Raw genomic sequence first — 12,813 nt, forward strand, 5'->3', positions numbered from 1 at the left:
TGTGGAGGACCTCACTGATATGTGCCTCCGAAAACGGATCATCGAGCTTTGGTGCGTCCTTCCCCACGTATTGAGGGCATTCCCGTAATTCCTCCTTCCCTATCGGAAGATGCTTCCGTGCAAGATCTCGGAGAAGGCACGCATCAGAATGACACCCCTCTTTTTGCTTATGCACTAGCCTATCTACGGCGAGCATCTGGTTACCCTTGGTCTGTTTATCATCGAGCGGGTGCTTAAGAAGGTTCCATTTCCCCCCCGTGCACATTCGCCCGTCTGCTGCCGAGCAGGCTTCGTTCCATTGTTGTCTGTTGAGCTCCAGACAGTGTGCCTCTATGCTGCGATTAAGCTCTGCGATCTTCTTTCTCAGCCTGCTGTTTAGCCTTTGCGTTTTCCACCTCTCCAGCATATACCTCTTGACCTCCAGGAGATGCGCCAGGCGCGCGTCCATCCTGGGGGTCTCGAGGTCCGTGGATATTTTCTTGGTGGCCCTTTCAACGTCTCTCTTGACCTGCGCGAGTAGATCTTCCAGTGCACTGTACTCCCACTCATGCTCGTCCCGTATCTTTCGGAAGAGATCCCAGTCAACGTACTTTGATATCCTAAGTGGGGAAGCTTTGATCCTGATTGATTTTCCTGCAAGTTAGTCCAGGCTGCGTTAATGTTTCTGACAAAGGCCAAATCTGGCATTGTGTCCCTCGACACCAAGGTACCTATCCTCGTCGGAGAGCGGAGGTCCGCTACTAGGGTCAAGGCGCAGTCTTCTGCGGTGCTGACTAAGTTCACTCCCTTCGCCGTTTGTCTATCATACCCCCAGGCCATGTGGGGGCCATTGAAGTCCCCTGCCACTATCAGAGGGCTGTCAACCGCTATGGCGACTGCCCTGCCTAGGAGTCCGCGAAAACTTTGCCTCTGATCTGTGGGAGGGCTGTACACATTGAGGACGAATATGCTCTGTTTGATCCTGCCACTAGGGATTATCTCAACCAGCTGCGCCTCCAATCAAGTGCTGGCATCAGCTCTACCTATTGTGATCTCGTGCTCCTGGAAGGTAATTGCTTTCTTAACCATCGTAAGCTACTTTAGCCTCCATTATCCCCATTCTGCGGTTGAGGGTAGCAATGGCATCAGACTGTTTCTTGGTGGTCTCGGATTGTTGCTCGATAGCTCCGGACTGTGTCTTAATCGCCTCCGCTAATCGATCGAGGAGTTCCGCAAGCCATTCTTTCGCGATGGTCACGGTGGGGGTGGAAGCGGACGCGGGCGCTTCTTCCATCAGCTCCGCCGCAGCCTTGGTCGACTCGGGAGGGGGCGCTTTACGCTTTGCCTGACCTAGCACTGGTTTTAGTGTGGGTGCGGGCGACGTGCTGCCATGACCGCTCTGTGCTTTCCGAATCATTTCGAGATCTGCCCTCGACTTACGCATTTCGGCCTTGAGCTGCGCGTTTTCCTGCTTTAAAGCCGGAAGATGCGGATCCTCCGCCTGTTCTGGCAGTGTACCGTGCATTACCTTCTTTCCAGTCGTCGTCGCCGTGACCTTTTCCACCCAGGTAGGCCCCTCCTGGATGCGAACACTGGAGCGCGAGCGCCCCCTGTAACGGGAGCGCTCTCTGCTGACGGGGCGCCCCCTGGATCGGTAGCGCACTCTGCTGCAGGAGCGCTCCCTGGATCGGGAGCACCCTCTCATTGCCGACCGGCCCCGGGAATGGGCCACGCTTTCCACGCTGGCATCACGTGATGCTGCAGCTACTTGCGCCTCCCGGGCGCGTCGCCGGCGCCGCCGCCTCCGAGGCACAATGTACGGTACCTGGAAGCGCTGGCTGCACCGGCGGTCGCCCGTCGGGTGCGCGCCTGCGCAGATGGCGCACTTTGAGTCACACTGATGATCTTCTGGTGGGGAAACCATGCAGACGTCTGCTCTATGGCCGAGCTCTCCACACGTGCAGCAAACGTCTACTTGCCTGTGATACAGGGCGCAAGGCAACATGACCGTCCCGCAGACCACGTGATTCGGCACCCTTTGTCCTTCAAACAGCACAACGATCGTGGGGGCCTTCTTGATTCTGCGTACTTCCAATGCCTCGGGCTTTCGGTGGTTGACGATGAGCGCCTTTAGATCGGTGTCGCTTATCCCGGGGTCCACCCCCCGCACCACTCCCTTGCAGGTGCCATCCGATGCCGCAATGTATGCTGCCACGTCAAAGGGGCCTCCTTCGTATGGATCCTCTCGATCCTGGTGTAGGCGCGCGCATTCGCCTCATGCGGAGTGGAAAGAACTAGAATGTTCTGGATGCCATTGGCGCACACCATGTCATCCCACACTTGTTCCGGCGCCAGGGCCGCCGCCATGACCAGCGCCCGTGCGAGTTGGATAAAATCCGACTTTGGACTGAAATGGATTGACAGTTTCATAATAATCACCTACCTACTCAAAGACCGGTCGTAATCCGCATGTAGTATGCCGCCTTGCATTTCTGTCTAAGAATAAAGGGGTGCTTTCCTGAAATATTTCATGGACATTGCTGCAGAACGCCTTCGTCTTCTTTTTAATATACCTAAGGTGGTACCTCGCGGTCAAGCATCGCTTTCGTAATGGCGATGCTACGCCTATTCACCAACGACCATATCGCGCTTCTGCGTCAGACCGCCGCCTAATTTAATCCTCAATAAAAAAATAATTGAGCAATCAATCTTTGATGAAAATCATTGAATCATAAAAATAATAAAAGTAAATATAATAATATAATAAAATAATAATGAGTTTTATTTAAGTGTGACTTTTATTATTTTCAACGAGCAGCTATATCTGCAACGCCGGGGTGTCTGTATCGGCTCATGTGTCGCTCCTATCTTATGCGACATTTTTTTGTCTTTTGTTGACCGATCTTTGGAGAATGTTTTTAATGGGGGGCCAGTTTTACAGGTTTTTAGGTATGTTGATGATTTTTTAGTGCTTTTAAACAAAAAGGGTGACCTTACATCCCCTGCTTTAATTTTAGAAGCTTTTAACAACGAAGGCCAAGGGCTCGTTTTTACGCATGAATTGCCTGACGCCACAGGCCTGCAGTTTTTGGATTTAAAGCTGACCTTTGGTGTTGGCCACGTCTGCTGGGCGTATCAACCGCGTGCTTTGAAGCAATTACTGTCTTCTGATTCTGCTCATTCTAAGGTGGTGAAGCGAGCAGTAGGCAGTCTGTGCTTGGAATCAGCCTTGCGAAAATCGTGCGAGCACCAAATGCGGTCTAGTTTCGCAAACCAAGTAGGCCGCCTTTTGGCTGCTGGTTTCCCTTTCGCTGTCGTCAACGCCATAGCCGAGTCTTTGTTACAAATAGTAAAGCTTGGAGCACGTAGGGCAAGGGCAGAGGTCCTACAACCGAAGTTGAGGCCGGAGGTTATACCTTATGTGCACAAAGTGTCACACAACCTTAAAAAGGTTGCTAACCGACACGGTATACCTCTTGTTTTTTCTGCGCCCAACAAGCTTTCTAAGCTGTGCTCTCGAGTTTGCTGTGAGAGTAGGCGAGGCTGCCGTACTAGGCACGAGAAGCCCTTTGTGAAGTGCTCCAGAGGGGTTGTCTATGCCATCCCCTTGCATCCTTGTGGGCAGTTGTATATCGGCCAAACTGAACGTTGCGTGAACGACCGCTTAAGGGAACATGCGCAAAAGATAAACAAAAAGGAGGATAAGGGCGCGCTTTTGGTGGCCCATGTTACCGCATGCGGTTGTGACGGTCGATTTCATGAGACTACCATTATGGGCAGGAGCGGCAATGCCTCTTCTCGTCTTGCACTGGAGGCCTTCTTTATCAAGCAGAACAGAGATCGGTGTGTAAGTGAGCCGTCTCTTTACTTGACGCCGAATTTGACTTTTTGCGGAACCGTCTTTAATCTACACGTGCCGTTCTTATCGTCTGGCCTGCGCATGCGTGACAAGAGGATATATATGTGTGTACAATCCTTCCTTTGCATTAAACAGTTGTGAGTAGCGCTTGTCCTTCTTTGTCCTTTTCTTGTTTCTGTCTTTTATATTGCGCTGAGTTACTTGTTCAGTTATGCAGAACCAACTAGCCCAACAATTAACTATTCTACTCTCCACGCGCCTTGAATATTTAGCAGCACGGGTGATGGCGCTTTCGCCTCCGGGGGGGGGGGGGGTAATATTACGACAGCTTCGACAGATGCGAAAGAGACGCGCCGCCGCGAAAACGACGATAAAGTCTCTGGGCTCTTGGCGCGAGCTAGTCTGAGCTAGCGTGGCGGTCTGATTCCAGTGAAAATGGCGTGTCAATAACCTCTTTTGTCTGTTTCTTTCCACACGTGACAATATTACAACTTAGTACAACTATTTTTAACTCAAACTAAGGAAGGAGGAAGAAATAGAAAGAAGGCAGGGAGGTTAACTTGAATAACGTCCGGTTGGCTACGTTACGTTACACCGGGGGAATGTGAAAGGGAAACACCAGGACGGCAGGGAGAGACAGGAGGGAAGGAAATTAGCGGTGAATTCGCTAACGCGTGTGCTATTGCACTATCCGTGAAAGAGGTTCGCACAAGGGCCGTCGTCCCCAAGAAGCACAAAAGTGTCTTCAACACTTTGTGCGCCGACGAGCAATGGGGGCGGTGTTCTAGCAGCACCTGCACGGAAAGCGGCCGATTGTCCAGTTTTTGTAGCGCATTTAGCAAGTTTTCTCTTTCTGAGGCATATCGCCGACAGTGGCACAGGAGGTGGTCAATAGTTTCTTCGGTGCCGCAGTCCTCGCATGCCGCACTGCCGGTCCCTCCAATTCATGTAGAGTATGCCTTTGTGAAGGCAACTGCTAATCACGTCAAGGAAGAGCTTTACGTCGAGGAAGAGATTCAATAAAGCAGCATGTTGATTAAGAAATCTGTGGTACCATCGCGACTGTCTTAAACTTATTTACGAGCCGGGATGTTCGTAGACATATCAGCAATATCAGGGTATTATCAACTGTAGGCACTGACGGCAATAAATAACCCTGCTCTCGCGCAATCCCAAATATTTAATCATCGCCCTTTTTCTTTCTGCTTTTAGGCGTTTTGACCCCTTACGAGACATTAGTATACCAAAGTAAAGACAACGAATGTGGAGTGTTTTACATAAATTTCGACCGTGATTACACTGGTATGTATGCATACGCTATCTCGGGCACTGCTGTATAGCCCCCCGCATGCACAGCCATTGTTGTCTCTAGCCATCAACATTAATCATATTTCTCATAAAATACTGACTTTTATTGGACCAGGGCGGGATGGTAAGCATACTTTGTCAGTTTATACTAGGGGGACAGCACATGTCCCCGTGTCTTGAGTGCAAAATAATATTTGAAAGAATTTAAAAGTTCACAAAAAAGGGAGGATAATTAAAATTTTAAATGATGTTTCAATATCATTATGGATAATAATAACCAATGCTATCAGTATGACAACAAGGCAAAGGATAAATTTAAACGTTCGTTTACTGAGTTCTCCGTCTTGCGTCCAACAAATGAAAATAGAGTAATCTCTTGGAATATTTACAAGCTCAATCAAGAATTTAGGTATTCAGTCTACAATGGTTTGTTTTATGCATCATGTGAATGTTTTGCCGGCATTTCCAGGCTACAAATACTTTTGTACGGGAAGAATACCCAGAAAAACGCCAAGTAAAGCGACATAAAAAGACTACGCCTTGATTTGACTGATACTAGCTTTATTTTAGCTACATATAAATAAATTACGCTGTAAGATTCGTAAAAGTAGCTAGCTTCGTCAAAGGCACAAATAGAATGCAGCGTGGTCGCACGGTCATACGACTGCGGAAAGAAGTCCGAAGTTGCTACGGCCATACATGTATCGCGCCACCCAAACGTTTGATAAACGCGCCGTTTCAGAACGAAACGGCGCCGTGCCGGCCATGCGTCGCTCCGGAAGTGCTACAATATTTAGTGATTTCTAAAAAAAGTTATTGTACCCACCGCGGTGGCTCAATGGCTAAGGCGTTGCGCTGCTGAATACGGGGTCGCGGGATCGAATCCCGGCCGCGGCCGCTGCATTTCGATGGAGGCTTAATGCCAAAACGACTGTCTGGTTGCATTGTAGTGCCCGTTATAGAACCCGATGTCGTCAAAATTAACCCGGAGCCCTCCACTATGGCGTGCTTCATAGCCAGAACTGGTTTTGGAACGTAAAAATTCAGAAAGAAAAAGAAAAAAAGTTATTGTACTTCCGCCTTCTGGCTTCCGCGAAAACTGAGGTTTCGTTTTGCACTGTGATGGCTGCCACCATTCTAGTAGGGGATTATTGCAGCTTTACCTAGTTTACTGAGAAGTACTCAAGTCTGCGATGGCTTGCTTTTATTCCTAATTATCGCATGTATCGTTCCCAGTTACGGGCGCCGAGAAAACTGGGGTCTATCTAGTTTCTTATCACTCTAAGCCTAGCTCTCACGTAGGCATGCGATGACATTGTTAACCGGTAGACGCTGTGAAACCGGGATTACTTCCATGCTTACATATAGTTTTGTGAGGAGTGCCATAACTCATTGAATCACGTCTAGCTATCTTACAACAGATGTAGAGCCTAGGCGTAGATGTTACTGACTCATACCCACTCTGGGGAATGGGAAAATAACCAGATAGTTCGATATAACTATGAGAAACAAAAATAATACGACCCAAATTTGTGAATAATTATGAGAAATAATTATAGATTATATCTTATAGGTTTAATTGAATGCAGAAGTACATGAAAACAAAAATGCTGCTAATCTAAGCAATTTTGTAGAAAACAAAGGTACTTTAAGTTCTGATTTTACAGTCGAAATCTTTGTGACCCTGCAGTAAAATCCTGAATGGCATCGTCAACTTTCCTGTCACTGTGCACGATGGTCGAGGCCTCCAAAGTTGGCAAATTTTCAACATTTAAGTATTAACTAAGAAGGCGGAACGGTGTTTCTAAAGTAACTTTTCACAACTAAGAATATCTTGGACAACCAATAAGAAAATGATCTACTGTTTCATGTTCCACGCAAGTGGGATAGTTCTGTGAGGGAACCACACCAGCTCTGTTTAAATATAGAAATGTAATTCGACAGCGCTCGCTTTTGACATGGTTTGCTATTGCAATAGTGGGACAAGTACAGCCCATCTGACGAGTTTGGTAAATAAGGGGCGTGAAATTCACGCGGTGCCATTTGTTTCCGAAATCTAGCCTATATGATGAAAGTTAAAGTCGGTCGGATTTGAATCACCGGACCATTCAGGGACGCTTTCGCTGCTTCTGAGAAGCAGTGAGGGAGGAGTGCAGAGAACGACATTACGTCAAAATCACTGTGCAACGTGTTGATGAATTTAGTTTACGGAGGGCTAAAATTCCAGCAAAAAAATCTGCTAGAAAGAACGGCACGATGACTCGGAGGTGAAGAGGAAACGACCATTCAAGAAAAGCAGAAAATATTAAATTCCACACTTCTCTACGTATTTGGAAGCGTCAGTGGCAATAACTGTCTTGAATGGTATGCGCAAAAAGGAATACTTTAATAGAGCTTAGAATACGGTAAAATAGTGCCTTTGCAATTTCAGGGAAAATATAATCGAATTGAACTTTATACTACTACAATTTTCCCGATCGCTTTCCGTTTTTGACGTGTTGACCACGGAGTTTATTTGCGGTGGCTATGGCATGGCACAGTTTTGCTATCACCGCGCGTCTCTGAGGCCGTATTCCCTAATGATGGACTTCATTCGCACATATGAATAAAGTGACACGTGAAACGAAACGTTTTCAAATGAAGGATTCAGTTCTGCCAAATATATTTAAATCACGAGAACACATTGTGCGAGTTTCAATACATTTGAAAAGAAAATAGTTCGCGCAAGCTTGCCCTTGTTTTCAATAAGAAACAATTGATGAGACTGCGCATGTTTTTAAAATGTCCCTGTAATATCCCCTAAGCATTTATTTCCTTGCTCTTTCATGAAGGCACTGACAACGGTGAGGAGGCCCATCATAATAATCTATACAATATTATGACAGGACCCCTCATCCTAGGGTTGCTAAAGTGAGGGGGCGCCTTTCTGTTTCACCGCATGTTATGCTTATAGATTCTCTTGGCATTGGTTGACACTTCTCGCAGGGGTGGCACTATAACAACGCAGCGAAGCGTCATTATTCTTCGGTCAGCATCTACCTAAGCCCCTCGCTATATCTCTCTGTGCTACGCAACGGGTCGCTTCGCTCCCCTTGCAAGGGCCATCCGTGTCCGGCGTGGTGGTGAAGCATATGAAAAAACAAAAACAAGGCAGAAGTCAAACAAACAAAACTATAATGCAGCAACGCAACAAAAATTTCATAAATGCCACCACCGGACTCCACTGAAGACTCCACAACCAAGAGCCCTACGCTTTTCCACGGCGCCAAGAAACAAGACAAAAAGCTCCACTATTACAGAGGTTCTCCATCGACTGCTTTTACCCCGTCACTATAGTGCTATAGCTATGGTGAAGGGCACCCTCACCATAGTGCGTTAACTTCATGAAATAAGTCACCATAATTAAGTTAAAGTGGTCGTGAGCCACCTCTCGGGCTTGGCGAAAAAAACAGTGCGCGGACAGCATACGCTGCTGTGAACGTTTCAGCAAAGTTTTACAGTCGTGCGCGGCGCATGGAGCTCGCACGAGGAGCGCGAGGTGAGCTTTCTCTCAAACGCTGTATTTTCAACACAAGCCTGCTCCTCACTCTTTTCTGGACGCTACATTACGTAATGAAGCATCCAAAAAGCACGGCTGCTATTGGCTAATAGCTGATGCTAATCAAGAAGGGTGTTCGGTTCAGCGCGTTTCTTCCTACTCTTAGTGCCTATCTTTAGATGCCTCACTGGAGTGAGGCATTTCTCACTCAAGAAATGTGAACCTCGGGTGATTAAATGACGGGATTCTATTCTTGGGTTATTTGGCAGCCGTTTTTTCCTACGGCTTCGCGCTTGTCACAATCGACCTCACTGCTTCGCAAACAAATAAATAGCTGCGCCTACAAGCATTGAGCTCTTTTGCCTACGTATACATTTCGAAAAGGTAATGAAATAGAGCAATATACTTTAGGGATAAAATGAACAAGCCACGATGGACGTTTCTTACTGCATGGGTTTTCGTGTTTCTGTGAAATCTTTGGTATATAGTCTCTACAACATGATTCGCGGGGCGACGGAAACTAATACATGTACACAGTAGTATATACCATTCAGGTTACGGGAACGGGTGCGAAACTAAAGTGCAGTTGATGATTGTTAATATTGTTAATTCCTTACTCATTGTCTCATTCCCTTGAACGCATTAGTTTTTGCTTTGATTCACCCTATTTGCTGTGACTGATCTACGTGCTTGCGACGAATACTAGCATGAGTGAATCTAGGGACGCTGCTGGAACTTTTCTGTTCAACAACGTGTGGAACAGTGCACGGCGGACAAACAGGCTGATGTCACAATGGCTTCGCCAAAATAACGACAACATAACAAAAGCAATGCACAAATATCTGAGTGTTATTGTAACGAGTGAAGACGAGTCATGAGTAAGACAAGTGCAAGGTGGTAGGAAAAAAAATCTAACAGAGCAGAATTATTAAGGAAATTATTCGAAACGACTTACGACCACATTGTCAGAAACATTCCAAAGTGCACGATTTTTTTTGTAACTGCTAATCAAATGGGGCACTTTTCCTTAAGATGTGACCACACGCACTTCCAAATCACATTCAACACTGAACGAGACCGCCCAATATGTCTTTTTTATTATGCTTTGAGGAAGTTTTTTTAGCACATAAAGATATTTGTATGCCGTAACAATAAATCAATAATTTGTCAGCGAAGCGTGCTGCCCTTCTATGTGATTGCCTTCGTGCTCCATTTTGAGTTGTTCACACTTAAGAAAACTATCTAGCCTATGAGTGCATGTAAATAACTAGTAGAGGTGTCAGCGTATTCAAAATTTCAAATACAAATTGAGTAGTCTTTGCTATTCCATTCATGTTTACTTCGCGATTTCCATATTCGAAATTGCTGAATATTCCTTTATTTCGAATAAAGGAGGGAACACTTACCGTAGTCTGAAACGGCAGGTAACGATGGAAATGAGCGTGGCTGCGAAAAGCTTCTGCTACAGGGGAGCTGCACTTAACGCTATGTTGCGCCAGTTCATCAGTAAATGAACTCGGTAGAATAACTTGTACATTTTTTTCATTCGTTCCTTATGAATTCCTCACTTAGGAAGCCTGTATAAAAAGTTGCCGCCATACTTGGCATTTAATAGTAAACGCCATTTATTATTTTTGGTTTGCAACATGTTTCTAAATCTTTAGAACAATGTGCTTACTGTAGTGTCATACTTCCTTTATTTACCTCAACAATTCGTGCGCATCGACTGGTGACCTGCTGATTTGTTTTTCATTTTTTTTCTAATATTTTGACGTTTTACCAGGTAAATTTAAGATGTTCCGCATAAAATAAACAAATTATGGGTTTTACGGGCCACTTTCACCGTCTGAATATGGTGCACGCCGTAGTGGCGAACTGCCGATTAATTTGGATCACCGGGGGTTCTTTAACGTGCACCTCAAAGTGCACGGGAGTTTTCGTGCAATATCGCCCCTATCGAAATGTGGCCGCCGTGGCCGGGATTCGATTCCGCGGCCTCGTGCTGAGCAGCCCAACATCATAACCACTGAGCAATCGCGGCGGGTTGACTTTCCATATCATTTACAAGCTTCTCAGTTGACAGGACGTTCAAATGCCTTTAATTATGCCTGTAAATAAGCCATAGAGATATTGTCAATATGGCTACTTTTTAATTAGAGGACGCTACCAAAACAATGCATGTCACTGTTTTTAAAAGTGCAATTTATCGCATTCGATTTACAATTCGCGGCTAATTTTTGTGGAATATTTGTGTTTGATTTGAAACGTTCACTACTCCAACACCCTTACTATTTCAGAGCTCATGTTAATTATTAGAACATATATGTTGCTGTAAAACGATAACAAAATTATGAGCTTTCCATTAGTTTGGTTGTTTGTACTGACCTGTAAAGAGTACGAAGCTGCACAGTAAATTATGCTAGTCATCTCCCAGGAATCATTCCTACTTGAAAAACAAGACGTTTAATACAGGGCTGATTTTGGCGACGTCATGTTTTCTTAGTATTTGCTTGCCTGATGGCCTAAGGACTCTCACAGAAGGTGGGGCTAGATCGAAGAATTTGACAAGCAGGAGGAGGAGAAGTTTCAATAGGAATAAGAGGCGAGCTGTCCCGTCTTTCTCAAGGTGTATATAAAGCGGTGTATAATCTTAGCGTAAAACATAGAAAATCTATCTGCACGGTCATTGCTTGGTTTATCACTTATACTTCAATAATTTTTTGTGACTTCATATCTTCTGTTTGCACGAGTTTAGTACCGCTTTCCGAACTTCTTGACAAGTGCGAAATGTCGTAACTGAAGAGATAATTAAACATGGTCGCAGTTGCTTATTTTGTATTGCCCTATGAATCATGGGTTGATTTAGATCTGGAGCGGGATACCATATATATTTTTTTAATATTTTAATCGAATAATACCTTTTCTGTAGAGGAGCTGCTAACTTTATAGCCAGCGGCCTGGTGGCAACATTATGCTTTTGAATAAATAAGAGGCTTGCGTTTATTACATCTACAGTCATGATCATGTTTATGATTGCTGCAATATTTTTATTTTGGGTATTGCATCAGTGACCTGAACTCACGCCATATTTTGAGCGAATCAAATTAGTACACAGGAAAGCTCTCGGAAGCCGGTTAAGTACAATACGTCGTTACGGTCTTCTCATACGAAGGAATACTCGGCGGAGATAATCATCAGATACGTGTGAGATTATTTCCGTAATAATTTTATTCCTTCGTGCACTCTTGTTTTCTGATTTCAGATCCTGATGTTTGGTTTGAAATGAGATTAAGAAACACCTCATTGCTAAGAGGACCAGATGAAGAATGCTTGAATCATTTCCGAGACTATTCTCACACTCAAAATATAACCTTTAACTATACTTCTCAATGCCAATGCATATTCCTTCGCCAAACCTATTAAAGGAGTAACATGAAAACATACCCAAAACAAGTTCCTTGGGCTTTTACTGACCACGGCACCAGAGCGCAGCAGTTGCAGCCTACGAGGAGTATGTTTTTGTTGAAAATCCCAGAACTTCCTCGCGGAAGCATCTGCAACATCGTAGCTATTACTTAAGCCGCTCATAGAACCAAGTCGTGCACTCAACCTGTCCGAAGTATGTCTATATGTAACACTTCTTCGGCTATGTAAGTTATATATGGGTTGTAACATTTGTCTCGCATGGCTTACATAAGTGTGCTGTGTCACGCTGCGAAGGTCTCTTTATTAAATAAGGTATTTATTTTATCTGCTGATGCAGCAGTATCTTTTTGTACCCCTGCTTGAGTGCGGTACGCAATGATTAGCTCAGCAATGACAAAAGACTAAATTTTGACAATATTTAAAACAACTATAAACAAAGAAACATAACGAAATGCACAAAACTAGAAATAGTTGATATTCTTTACATTGCTACATGCATATTGCGGGTTTCTTGTGGACGATTCGCGCGGGCGCCTCGACGAAGAAGACGAACTGTTGCTTTCTCTCGAGCTGTCGGCTGAACTAGCACCCGCTGCATTTGATTTTTGTAAATATACATTGTAAATAGTGTCTAGTGCATATTCCTTCGTTCGCGTCACATTTTGGTGGAGAGTGCCGTTCCCCATCCTCGCCACGGAGCTCC

At 45.2% G+C, this 12,813-nt stretch overlaps 1 long non-coding RNA gene across 1 annotated transcript; it reads left to right on the forward strand.

Annotated features, from left to right (window-relative positions):
- Window positions 1–5,044: 5,044 nt before the first annotated feature.
- Window positions 5,045–12,108, forward strand: LOC125946518 (uncharacterized). Its single transcript, XR_007467638.1, has 2 exons — window positions 5,045–5,140; window positions 11,947–12,108. It is a non-coding gene; the product is annotated as an uncharacterized LOC125946518 (long non-coding RNA).
- Window positions 12,109–12,813: the final 705 nt, after the last annotated feature.

Source organism: Dermacentor silvarum, chromosome 7 (assembly GCF_013339745.2).
Source record: "Dermacentor silvarum isolate Dsil-2018 chromosome 7, BIME_Dsil_1.4, whole genome shotgun sequence".
NCBI classification, from domain to species: domain Eukaryota; kingdom Metazoa; phylum Arthropoda; class Arachnida; order Ixodida; family Ixodidae; genus Dermacentor; species Dermacentor silvarum.